The 13,304-nt window shown below is 46.9% G+C and overlaps 1 non-coding gene across 1 annotated transcript; it reads right to left on the bottom strand.

The window, feature by feature from the left end:
* Positions 1-1,040: 1,040 nt before the first annotated feature.
* Positions 1,041-1,112, bottom strand: TRNAC-GCA (transfer RNA cysteine (anticodon GCA)). Its single transcript has one exon. It is a non-coding gene; the product is annotated as a tRNA-Cys (tRNA).
* Between the last annotated feature and the right edge of the window lie 12,192 nt (positions 1,113-13,304).

Raw genomic sequence — 13,304 nt, 5'->3', positions numbered from 1 at the left:
TAAAAAGGTCATCACTAGTTCGTGTATTCAACAAACATTTATTGAGCTCCTGCCTGTTCCAATCTGTGTCATGTTCTGTGAACCCCTAGCTGATGAAGACTTTGTTTTGGCAGTCAAGGAGCTCATGGGCCAGAGAACTGTTCCCACTGCAGATATATACAGAGTACCCAAGGGACAACATGATCATCATCCTAGTCTCAGGCCTCCAGGAGAGGTCTCTGCACGCCAGGCCAACAGCTCTTTTGAGCTTGAGCTTATGTGCAGACCAGCAAAGAAAAATTTTCTTGTTGATATCTTTGTCCACAGCATGGGGGAAGGGAAAGAGAAGTGTATTTGTTTGTTCTCACACTGCTATAAAGACATACCTGAGACTGGGTAATTTATAAAGAAAATAGGTGTAATTGGCTCACAGTTCTGTGGGATGTACAGGCTTCTTCTGGGAAGGCCTCAGGAAACATACAATCATGGCAGAAGGGGTGTGAGAAGCAAGCACATATTCACATGGCCGGCAGGAAAGAAAGAGAGTAAAGGGGGAAGTGCTACACACTCTCAAACAACCAGATCTCATGAGAACTCACTCGCTATCACAAGAACAGCAAGGGAAAAATCTGCCCCATAATCACCCCCCACTAGATCCCTACCCCAACACTGGGGATTACAATTCAATAAGAGATTTGGGTGACAACACAGAACCAAACCATATCAAGAGATTGCAAGGGCTTTGGGACTAGACCTTCAGTGAGGCTAATTGTTGAGAAGGAACAATACTCAGTCCAGCTCTGCTCAGCACATCATTATTGCAGTGGTCTAGCATCTCTTCCTGTCTTTTCCTCCAACTCAGACATTGCTGGGCCAAACTAGATATTTTTTTTCAGATTTCAGCCTGACCATATCACTCCCTCTGGTGGACAGTTGTTGATTCTTTTTACCCAGCATCCATTTCTCCCTCTTCTTAAGCTTCTTTCATTGTTTCTCCTTCATCTCCTTTTTTGTCTCAAATACTGTCTCCCAAAAGATGCATTCTAGAAGTGAAGAAAACTAGGGGGCACCTGGATTTGAACCAGGGACCTCTTGATCTGCAGTCAAATGCTCTACCACTGAGCTATACCCCCTGCTGCCATTATGTTTCCTATTAATATTATTTCAGCTTTGGAATCGTGTTGTATTAACATGATGGTAAGTGGCAGAGATTAAATTTCAGCTGATAGAAAATAAAATATAATGTAAATATCAGACAAGAAGCTGACTTCCAGGAACTCAAATGTTCTCAGGACTCTCTCCCTGTAGCTTTATTCTTTGGTTCCCTCTTAAGTTAGCTTTAATGTCTCAAACCCAACTCTCCACGCAGCTGAGACCCTGCCTCCAACATTTGTAGGTTCATAGCTCCACACTTTGATTGCCAGAGAGAAAAAGACTTGAGTCTAAAAAATTCTAGAGAAGGACTCTGGTTGGTTTGGCTTGGGTTCTGTGCCTATCCATGAGCAGCCACTGCCACCAAGGATTAAGATATGTAAGGGGTATAACCATTTCAGGAGTAAGGTCTTCTAAGAATATATCTGCTTCCACTCAGAATATATGTCTATAGTATGAGGAGAAAAGTGATTCTCTAAAAGAAGTCAGGAGACATGGCCATGGGGGACCATCACTGCAGCCCTAGGGGCCTCTCAGTATTCTCAGTAGAGTGGAACATATTAAGAAAGACTAGCAACCTACTGCCTCTGCTAAACAGAGCCATGGGAAGCCCTGCACAGCCAGATTCCTTGATGAGTTTCATGCAGTAATTCAATGAGCACTAATAGGTGCCTCCTGTGTCCCAGACTCTAACAACCACACAATTCCCAGCCTCAGGAGCTAAAAGTTTAGTGGAAATGCCTGTCATGGCAATTCATGATAACAGCTCTTGGAATACAGAGGAGAGGGTGTAAATTACACACCTGACCAAAACTAGGGTAATGGCATGTTCCCTATTCAAAATGGGCTTTGCGTTCTGAAGGGCTTACTTAAACAAGGCAGGTGGGAAGGAATTCCATGTGAAAATGGCAGCAAGAGCAATGGATTCAGGTGCAGCCTTGACAAGAAAGTTCAAGGATGGTCATTGCACAGCGTTGGGTGAGACGATGGGGGAGGATCTTAGAGAGGCATCGAGGCCCAAGGCCTACAGTACAGCAGGACCTCCTTGCAGAATTAATAGTCAACATGGGCCCTGAGTGTGACCCCACTGGAGAAAAGGACCCATAAGAACTGCTGATGTGTTGGGGCCACAGCTTAGGGCACTGGACTGTAGGTCAAGAAGTTGGGGTTCAAATCCAGGTGGCTTCTCCCTATTCTGGCTTTCGCACATAAATGCCTTCCCATATTTTTCATATTATAGCCCACTTAAGAGACGAACTCTGGTATTCAAGGGTGGTCTTCACTGTGCATGTTCGCCAAGAGACAAGGTCCCTGCTTTGGATTGAATGGGTTACCTAAAAAGATACGTTGAAACCCTAACCTCTGGTACCTGTGAATGGGACCTTATCTGGAAACAGGGTCTTTGCAGATATAATGAGCTCAAGATGAGGTCATTAGGGTGGGCCCTTATCCAATATCACTGGTGTCCCTGTAAGAAGAGGAAAGGAGACAGACACAAACACAGAAAGAATATCATGGGAAGATGGAGGCAGAGACTGGAGCAAATGTCTGTAAGCCAAAAGCACCAAGGAGCAAGGCCACGCCAGAAGCCGGGAGGAGGCAAGGAAGAGCTCTACCCAGCATCTCCGAGGAAGCAGGCCTGACTGGCACCTCCACTTCTGACTTCTGGTCTCCAGAACTGTCCAAGAATAAACTGCTGTTGTTTCAAGCCACTCCATTTGTAATACCCTGTATGGCAGCCCTAGGGAATTAATACAGTCCCCACGCAGGGGGTTACTTGGTCCCTGCATCCAGGGCAGGGACTGCAGAGAAAAGAGTGAAGCCGCCTGACTGGGCCTGATCACCTCCAGGCTGTGAAATTCCAGCTTCTCCAGCCTGGCTGGCCTGCGCAGATGTGGGGGTTCCTGGGATTGCTAGGGCTGCGGCCTCTCTGGCCACGAAATAAATAGCTTTCCCTGGAGACCTTGGCTCCCCAAGGAAGAGGGAGGGCTGAGTAAGGGAAGGGAAGGAAATCGCCCAGATCAGGAGAAAATAAGTGGACCTCACTGCATGTGGCGAAGTAGAGAACTGCTAGGAATGCTCCGTGAAGGCTGAGACGCACACACCACACAAAACCCCATTCCTTACCTATGAGGCCAGGAGGCTGGCCCAGACCCTCACAGGTCCTGTCCACCACCTCTCACCTGCAGGAAGCAAGTGAGGAGGAGGCCGCAGTGCTCTGGGAGCGGGGCGGAAAGGGCTGCTCCGCAGCGGGGTGGGAGTCCTTCGGTCCTCCTTACTGATGGTCCAGCTGGAGCCGTGAGTGTGGCCGCCTCCTTGAGTGCTAACTGAGACCTCTTTTCTCTTGGACCTGCCTAGGACTCTGTTTTGCCATTTGTTAAATGGGGATGTAAAAGCCCTACAGCGGGGCGCAGTGGTTCACACCAGTAATTCCAGCCTCCAGGCTGAGGCTGGAGGATTGCTTGAGCTCAGGAGTTTGAAACCAGCCTGGGCAACATGGAGAGACCCCAACTCTACAAAAAAATTTTTTTTAGATTAGCCGAGTGTGGTGGCATGTGCCTGTGGTCCCAGCTACTTGGGAGGCTGAGGAGGGAGGATTGCTTGAGCCTGGGAGGTTGAGGCTGCAGGGACCCATCATCACAGCACTGCATTCCAGCCTGGGCCACAGAACGAGACCCTACCTCAAAAAGAATAAAATAGAAGGTCCTACAATTGTGAGGATTAAATGAGAACCTTCATTTTTTTTTTAACTTTTATTTTAGGTTCGGGGTACATGTGCATGTTTGTTATATGGGTAAATTGCATATCGTGGGGGTTGGGTGCACAGACTATCTTGTCACCAAATAATAAGCATAGTACTCAATAGGTAGTTTTCTGATCCTCACCCTCTTCCCTCCCTCCACCCTCCAGTAGACCCTGGTGTCTGTTGTTCCCTTCTTTGTATCCATGTGAAGATGTTTAGCTCCCACTTCTAAGTGAGAACATCCAGTATTTGGTTTTCTGTTCCTTTGTTAGTTCACTTAGGATAATGGTCTTCAGCCCCATCCATGTTGCTGCAAAGGACATGATCTCATTTTTTTTATGGCTGCATAGTATTCCAGGGTATACGTGTACTATATTTTCTTTATCCAGTCTAAATGAGAACCTCTACAGCAGGAATCAGCAAACCGTGGTCTGTCACGGGGCACAGCCCCACAGGCTAAGAATGGATTTTACCCTTCTCAATGGCTTGGTTGGGGGGATGGGAAATGGGCCCTCATGGGACTTGGGGAAAAGTAAATGAAACAATTGTTGTTTTTTTTTAATGGCACAGAGTAAGTGTTCAATAAATATTTGCTGTTGCTTCAAAAAATATTTTGTGGCATGCAAAAATTATATGAAAATCAAATTTTAGCATCCATAAATAAAGTTTCCTTGGAACACAGCCACTCTGGTTCATTTCTTTGGTGTCTGTGGCTGCTTTCCTGTTAAAAAGGCAGAGCTGAGTGGTTGCAACAGAGACTATTTTGCCTATAGAATAAGAAACATGTACAATCTGGCCCTTTTCAGAACAAGAGTCTGACTCCAGGCTTACAGCCTTAGAGTGGTGCCTGACCCATAGCAAATGTTTCATAAACGATGGCTAGTGTTGTTACTGCAGCAGAGAGTAAGCACGGCTCACTGGACAGCCTAGAGTTCCCTGCCTCCCATTCCAGTTTCCCTGACTTTCTGGCCTCATTCACAACAGCTGCAACCCCAGCTCCCTCTCCTCCCCCAGCCTCATTCTCCAAGACCTCCAGGTAAACTCCTTTAAGATGCTAAAAACTACAAAGTCTGATACCACACTAGGGATTCAGCGTGTATGGGGAACAGGCATGTTTCTGCGTTGTTGGTAGGAGTGTACACTGATACAACCTCTAAGGAGGCACCTGGCAAGAACTTTTGAAATGCTAAAAGCACATAACTTTGACCCAGGAATTACACTTCTAGAAACTAAGAGGTCTGTGAACACAACTGTGAAATGATGTCTGCAAGGTTATTCCGTAGCCACATCATTTTAAATTATAAAACATCAGAAGCAACCTAATTGTCCCTCATCTGGGGACTGTTAAATAAATTACATACAGCCGTACAATTGAATGCCAGGCAACCCTTTACAAATGGGGATGCTCTTTATGTACTGATAGGGAAAGATTGCCAAGAAGAAACAGAAAAGCAAGCAAGGACAATGTGTTTCCGCCATAGCCTGCTACTGTTAGTAGAGGGGAAGAAAAGGGGAGATGACATGTTTGCATTTATGTCATGAAAAAACTCTAGAAAGATCTACAAGAAACTGGGAACATCAGTTGCTTGCGAGGAGGGGACGTGGGTGGCTGGGGACAAGAGTGAGAGGAGATACCATTGTTTCTGTGCCACTGGAATTTTGAACCATGTAGATATATTATTGTGTCAATATTTTCTTACCTTTCTAAAAAGGAAGAGAATGTAACAAGAACAAAAACTCACCAGAGCCTACGTGTCACCCCTTCTGTGATGGGGTCACACCTCACCTCCTTCTTCTCTGCCCCCTTCCCATTGGGCCTCTATGTTCCCACACAAACATGTACCTTTTTTCCTAACAAAAAGTAAATATAAAATACTAAAACACCCACAATATTTTTTAAAAATACTAGGAGTGGCCGGACATGGTGGCTCACGCCTATAATCCCAGCACTTTGCAAGGCCGAGGCAGGCGGATCACCTGAGGTCAGGAGTTCAAGACCAGCCTGGTCAACATGGTGAAACTCCATCTCTACAAAAATACAAAAATTAGCCGGGCATGATGGCGGGTGCCTGTAATCCTAGCTACTCAGGAGGCTGAGGTGGGAGAATCACTTGAACCCAGGAGGCGGAGTTTGCAGTGAGACAAGATGGCACCACTGCACTCCAGCCTGAGAGACAGAGTGAGACTTCATCTCAAAAAAAAAAAAAAAAAAAAAACAGGAGTAATATGATTCCCAAACCCAGTTGTCTGTATATTATAATAAAATACAAATTAAAAAGGACACATACTTGCAATGTCCAGGAACCCTAAGTTAAATTTCCCAAAACACTGACTCTAGCATGAGTGTAGTGATTTGTTTCTTACAGGCATCCCCGCTGGTCTAAGCCTTGGGGACCCTGCCTTACTTGCCTTGTAGCCCCATCACCTAACACATAGCACATGACTCGGGTTCAGCAAATATTTCTGGAAAGATAAAGGCCAATCCAAGCCCCTGGAGGGACGCCTTCTCCCGCCAGCAAAAAGAGTTAGTACCTCCTGGGGCCCACAGCATTCAGCAAACCCCCAGGAGCATCCACACAGAGAAGAATCCTGTGGGGTGCTGCTGGCAGCCTCCACGCAGCCCGAAGGAAGCTGCAGCTGGTTCACCGTGTCCTATGAGCTGTTCACTCTCCAAAACATCAGCAACTGACCCACCATGAATCCACTCAGGCTGCCATAACAAGACGCCACAGACTGGGTGGCTTCAACAACAGACATTTATTTTCTCACAGTCCTGGAGGCTGGAGGCCCAAGATCAAGGTGTCAGTGGTACTGGTTTCTCCTAAGGCCTCTCTGTGGCGTGCAGGTGGTCACGTTCTCGCTGTGTCCTCACACGCCTTTCCTCTGTGTGTGCCCATCCTGGTGTCTCTTCCCCTTCTCATAAGGACGCCAGTCCTCTTACATTGGGGCCCCACCCTAACAGCTTCTTTTTAGCTTCATCACCTCTCTAAAGACCTCATCTTTGAATATGGTTACATTATGAGGTACTGAGGTTTGGGACCTCAACATATAAATTTGTTGGGGGGTGGGGGTGGTGGCTCACACCTGTAATCCCAGCACTTTGGGAGGCCAAGGCGGGGCGGATCACTTGAGGTCAGGTGTACGAGACCAGCCTGGCCAACACAGTGAAACCCTGTCTCTACTAAAAATGCAAAAATTAGCTGGGCGTGGTGGCATCCGCCTGTGGTCTCAGCTACTGGAGAGGCTGAGGCAGGAAAATTCCTTCAGCCCAGGAGGCAGAGGTTGCAGTGAGTCGAGATTCTGCCATTGCACTCCAGCCTGGGCGTCAGAGCGAGACTCCATCTCAAAAAAAAAAAAAGGTAGGGGGAAATAATTCAACCCATAACACACACAAAATGAATCTGGTCATGCTGTTGCCTCCCAGAAACTTTTCTTGGTTAGTGTTATGGACTGAATGTCTGTGTCCTCCAAAATTCATATGGTGAAGCCCTAATCCCCCAAGTGATATTGTTTGAAGGCAGGGCTTTTAGGCTTTTAGGCTAATTAGGTTTACATGAGGTCATGAGGGTGGGGCCCCAGGGTGGGATTAGTGCCCTTACATGAAGAGAGACCACATCTCCACATCTCTCTCTCTCTCTCCTTTTCTCTCCCACTCTCTCTCCCTCTCTCCCCAACATGTTGAGGATGTCTGCAAGCCAGAAGAAGAGCCCTAAGGAGAGCCAGGAGAGAATCTGCCCACATCTTGATCTTGGACTTCCAGCTTCCAGAACTGTGAGAAATAAATTTCTGTTGTTCAAGCTGCCTAGTCCATGGTATTTTGTTTTAGCAGCCCGGGCTGACCAATACCGTCAACACAGTACTTTTTGTTGTTGTTTTGTTTTTGTTTCTGTTTGTTTGTTATCTAGCACTAACATTTTAAGATGGCAAGGGTAAAATGGGATTTTCCACATTTTCAATCCTCTCCAACCCTTTTGGAAAGCAATTTTGGCAATATTGTATTTATTATATTGACTCAGTCATGCCACTTCTGAGAATCTATTTTAAATAAATAAACACCCATGAAAAATAAGAAACCTAAGATTATCACTGTATTATTTTTAATTTAAAACTAGAAAAAAAACTCTAAATGTCTAGTAGTAGGGGAATGGTTAACAGCATTCACTTAGTGGAATGTTATGTTGCCATTTGAAGAGATCAGGTAATGTTTATGAAGCATCTCCTCTGTGCCAGGCTCTGTGCTAAACAGGATAGATGCAGAGATGAAGAACATGGTGCTTGCTTTCAAAGAATTTACATTTTAGTAGAAACAGACACAAAACACTCATTTCATAATTCAAATATTTAGTAAGCACCTACTATGTGCCAGGCATTATTCTAGGTACTGGGCATCAAGCAGGAACAAAACAAAATCCCCATTCTCATGGAGTAGATAATAATCAAACAGGCAGGGCACAGTGGCTCACGTCTGTAATCCCTGCACTTTGGGAGCAAGAGGCAGGAGGATCATATGAGTCCAGGAGTTCAAGACCAGCCTGGGCAACACGGTGGGACCCCATCTCTACAAAAAATTCAAAAATTAGCCAGGTGTGGTGGCATGTGCATGTGGTCACAGCTACTTGACAGCTGGGGCAGGAGGATTGCTTGAGCCCAGGAAGTTGAGGCTGCAGTGAGCTGTATTTACACCACTGCACTCCAGGCTGGGTGGCAGAGGGAGACCCAGTGTCAAAAAATAAATAATTTTTTAAAAAAGATAATAATCAAATAATTAATGTCAGGTGCAAATCTGTGCTGTGAAGACACATAAAGCAGAGTAGGGGAAAGAGAAGGGGCCCCAGCAGCAGGTAGGGTGGTATTTTAGATCGAGCATTCAGAGGTGACATCTGCAAGTGATCTGAAAGGAGCAGGGAGCAAGCCATGCGAATGTCTGAAGGGAAGGGCTCTCAGGCAGAGGACCAGCGAGAGCAGAGGCCTGGAAGCATGGCCAGCGTGGCCAGGTAGAAAGATGGGCCGTTTACCCTGGCCATGAGGGAGGCCCCCAGTGGGCAGTGCAGGGAGCCAGGGGAAGGCCTGGCTGTGGAGCATGATGTTTGAGGCAGGATGGTAGCAGAGGTGGCGGCGGAGGTGGGTGGCTGAGGCCTTTGGACGGGATTCACGCCTTCGAGAGTCCCTGAAGACATTTACTCATTCTTTGAGACCGAGCACAAGCGTTATGCTCCTGTGAGCTCATCCCTGACTCTCTTGACGGCCAGTCTACCCCTCTCCTGGGTTCCCACATCAACGTGTAGTCTATTTCATTATTGCTGCTTTGTGTTGGATTCGAGCCATTCAAGCCCTTCACACATCTAACGCATGCACGTTCACACACATCTCAGAGCATGGACTCTCACTGCAGATCCCGCATATTTGATATATCTAATGTACAGGACTTAGCATGGAAAACGCTACTGAAATGAATTATTGAATACATAAACTCACATCCCCCAACTGCACTGTGATTTCATAGTAAAAGAGCAGGACTCTGTCTGGAACTCCTGCTCTATTCAGCAGTGCCTGGAACAGGCGATACTAACACCTCTCAAGCACCACTTAGATCAGGAGCGCTTTATGGGCATGAACCTGTGCAGTGGCACAGAACCCCATGCTTAGAAAGACCCGAGTTTGCTATCATGCTCTGCTGTCGCCATCAGGAAACTCATAATCTTACCTTTGAACTTGTGTTTTGCAGGTGAAATCCAATAGGACAATGAGCATGTCAGGAGCAGAGATGAGCACAGCATGTTCCTTGCAGCCCAATTTGCATATAGAGTGCTTGTGGTGCCCCATTGCATTCCGAAGGCCCACAATGCATGGAGTCCAGCAAGACCCAATGGGATATACAAGGTAAGCACATTCCATCTATGACCGAGAAAGTAGGGTTCTGACAGCCCAAGAGGTCCTACTTTCCTTTGGGACCAGAACTTGGTTCAAATACAGAAAGAATACCATGGTGTATTAGTCCATTTTCACGCTGCTGCTAAAGACATACCCAAGACTGGGCAATTTACAAAAGAAAGAGGTTTAATGGACTTACAGTTCCGCATGGCTGGGGAGGCCTCACAATCACGGCAGAAGGCAAGAAGAAGCAAGTCACATCTTAGATGGATTGGAGGCAAAGAGAGAGCTTGTGCAGGGAAACTCCAGTTTTTAAAACCATCAGATCCAGATCTCATGAGACTTATTCACTATCACTAGAACAGCACAGGAAAGCCCGCCCCCATGATTCAATTACTCCCACCAGGTTCCTCCCAAAACACATGGGAACTGTGGGAATTACAATTCAAGATGAGACTTGGGTGGGGACACAGCCAAACCATATCACATGGTGTTCTGAGAAACACAAGCAACCAAGGAAATGTATCAGACACTTTCTTCCCCATGCTACTCGTATTATCATACATGTGCTAGCCAATTACTTACTCTGAAAATGTTGGGCTAGAAGGAAGAAGAGAGGGCAGCCCATGGCTCCTTTTCCCTTAGTCCTTTGCTCCTGGTTATACTGAAGATAGAGAGTGTTGGTAGAACGGGCATGGAGCAGGAAGTGAAATGAAAACAATGAAGTTAACTTTGGGCAGTTTCCACGGTTCTTGTAAGAATGAAACGCATATGCATGTGTGAACTACAAATATTGTTTACTTGTGTGGAATCATGTGATTTCAGTGATTCTGCATCCCAGTAAATGCTCTTCTATTTGCATTTAAAACTATCAGTTCATAATACAAAGATGAATGGTACACACGCTCATAATGTTTTTAATTTTTGTTTTACATTAACAATTAATGTTTTAACTTTTCTTTACTCAGAATGACAGTAAAGAGCAAACAAAAAACACTATGATAGGTCAAAAGAGAGAGTGTGGAAGAAAGGAAGAAGCTTAGTATTTTAGTATCCTCCATGGTACTTTCTTCCTGCCTTTGAATAAGGGGACCCACAGTTTGATTTTGCACTGGGCCCTGCAAATTATATAGCTGCCCAGATTCGGCTCGAAGCTGCAGTTGCCAGTGCCTGGTGTAGGGCAATGATAAAGATGAGGATAGCAAGGGGTCTGTCTGGCTTCCATTCACAACATGAACGCTTTGCATAAATGAAACAGTGGGCTCAGGACAGCCAACCGCCAACTGAGACAAACTGAATACCAGAAGGTCATTAAGGGGCTTTGAAAGAGGCTCTTGGCCAGGTGCGGTGGCTCACGCCTGTAATCCCAGCACTTTGGGAGGCTGAGGCAGGCGGATCACGAGGTCAGGAGATCGAGACCATCCTGGCTAACACAGTGAAACCCCGTCTCTACTAAAAAAAGACAAAAAAATTAGTTGGGCATGGTGGCAGGTACCTGTAGTCCCAGCTACTGGGAAGGCTGAGGCAGGAGAATGGCGTGAACCCGGGAGGCAGAGCTTGCAGTGAGCCCAGATTGCGCCACTGCACTCCAGCCTGGGCGACAGAGTGAGACTCCTCCGTCTCAAAAAAAAAAAAAAAAAAAGAAAAGAAAAAGAAAGAGGCTCTCACATCCTGTAGCCACGGGGCAGTCTGTGCAGAAGGCTGGAAGGAGACAAGGGACAGCAACGGGCTGCCCAGGTCAGAGTCAGAGTCCACATGGGACAGTGGGACATGGGGTCCAGGATGGGGAGATTTGGATAGACAAGCCTGAGAAACGGGGACCCCACCCCCACCCAATCTCCCTGCACTTTCCAGATGGTAAAGCAGGGCTGAGGGCGGAAAAGCTATTCTGTTTTCTCCTTATTCCTGCCAGGAGAAAGTGGAACAGCTGCCTCTCCCCTGGAGAACAAGTAATAGCCTCTCCTGGAGCAGGGCCCAGCCTCGCCCTCCTCCTCAAAGCTGTGCCTCCACTGCCCCATTCGTCCTGGCCCAGTGGAGAAGCACAGTATTCACCCCATGAGTGTCCTAGGGCCACTGAAACAAAGGACCACACACTGCGGGGCTTAAAACAATGGAAATGTATTCCCTCACACTTCCAGAGGCTGCAAGTGTGGTATCAAGGTGCGAGGAAGGCCGTGCTCCCTCTGAAGACTCCAAGGGAGAACCTGTTCCACATCCCTCTCCTCGCTTCTGGTGTCACCAGCAACCACCCTTCCTTGACCTGCAGACACGTCCCTCCAAACTCACTCCACCATCACATGATGTCCTTCCGCATCTGTGCCCTTCACATGGCATTCTCCTCTTACATGGACACCAGCCATACTGGATTAAGGGCCCATCCTACTCCAGTGTGACCTCATCTTAACTTACATCTTAATTATATCTGCAAAACCCCTATTTCCAACCTAGGTCACACTTACAGGTACTGAAGATTAGGACTTGAGCATATCTTTGGGAGGACACAATTGAAACCACAACCCCAAGCCAGCTGCCATCAGAGCAACATGTAGCTCTGGATTGTCAGGGACAGGATGGATGTAAGCTGGAGAGGGCACTGGTATGGACACCTTCCCCCAGGACTCTGGATTGTGCTCTAGGAAGGAGACCCGGAACAGGTCCTAATCATCTACTGACATGGCTCCTCGGAGCTTGGGCATGACAATGGCCTAGAGTAAAGGAAGTGGAAATTCTAGAAGGTGCGGTAATGAGGAAGGGATCAGGAAGCTCTTGAGGGAGGGAACTTGTCTTGGTTGGCTCAGGCTGCCATAACAACATATCCATACACTGGGCAGCTTAAACACCAGAAATTCATGGCAGTGCTGGAGGCTGGCAAGAGGGCACCAGCATGCCCAGGTCCTGGTGAGGACACTCTTCCACCCTCACATGACAGGGAGTTCTGGTGTCTCTTCCTCTTCCTGTAAGGGCACCAATTCCATCGTGAGAGCCCCACCCTAATAACCTCATCATCTAAGCCTAACTACCTTCCCTAATGGCCCCATCGCCAAATACCATCATACTAGAAGTCAGGCCTTCAACATATGAATTTGGGGAGGGGGAGGCAAAATTCAGCCCGTAGCAGAATCCTAGAATAAATTTGCTACATGAGACAAGAGGACCTAAAGGACCAGAGGATCCTCCCTGCAATAGATGCCTCACTTTATTAAGGTGAGGGAGGCTCAGGTGTCTCAGGGTGATTTGTCTGTAGCTGGGGTTGACGATGGGAGCTGCTGTCACAAAACTGACCTCCCTGGTGCCAAGAGAAATGATGGGATTCCAAATTCAAGAGCTGTCTAGGATGTGATGTATTGGTGGCCCATCTTGATAGGACCCAATGCTGTTCTTGGTTCACTTTTACACTTCTAGGACCTTTGTTAAAAATGAATCATTGGCCAGGCATGGTGGCTCATGTCTGTAATCCCAACACTTTCAGAGGCCAAGGCAAGCAGATCACAAGGTCAGGAGTTCGAGTGAAACTCGTCTCTACTAAAAATACAAAAATTAGCTTGATATGGTGGCACGT

This window comes from Pan troglodytes, chromosome 6 (genome assembly GCF_028858775.2).
Source record: "Pan troglodytes isolate AG18354 chromosome 6, NHGRI_mPanTro3-v2.0_pri, whole genome shotgun sequence".
Classification (NCBI taxonomy): Eukaryota; Metazoa; Chordata; class Mammalia; order Primates; family Hominidae; genus Pan; species Pan troglodytes.
Note: the sequence above shows the minus strand (reverse complement) of the source record. Positions and strands in the feature narration are given on the sequence as shown.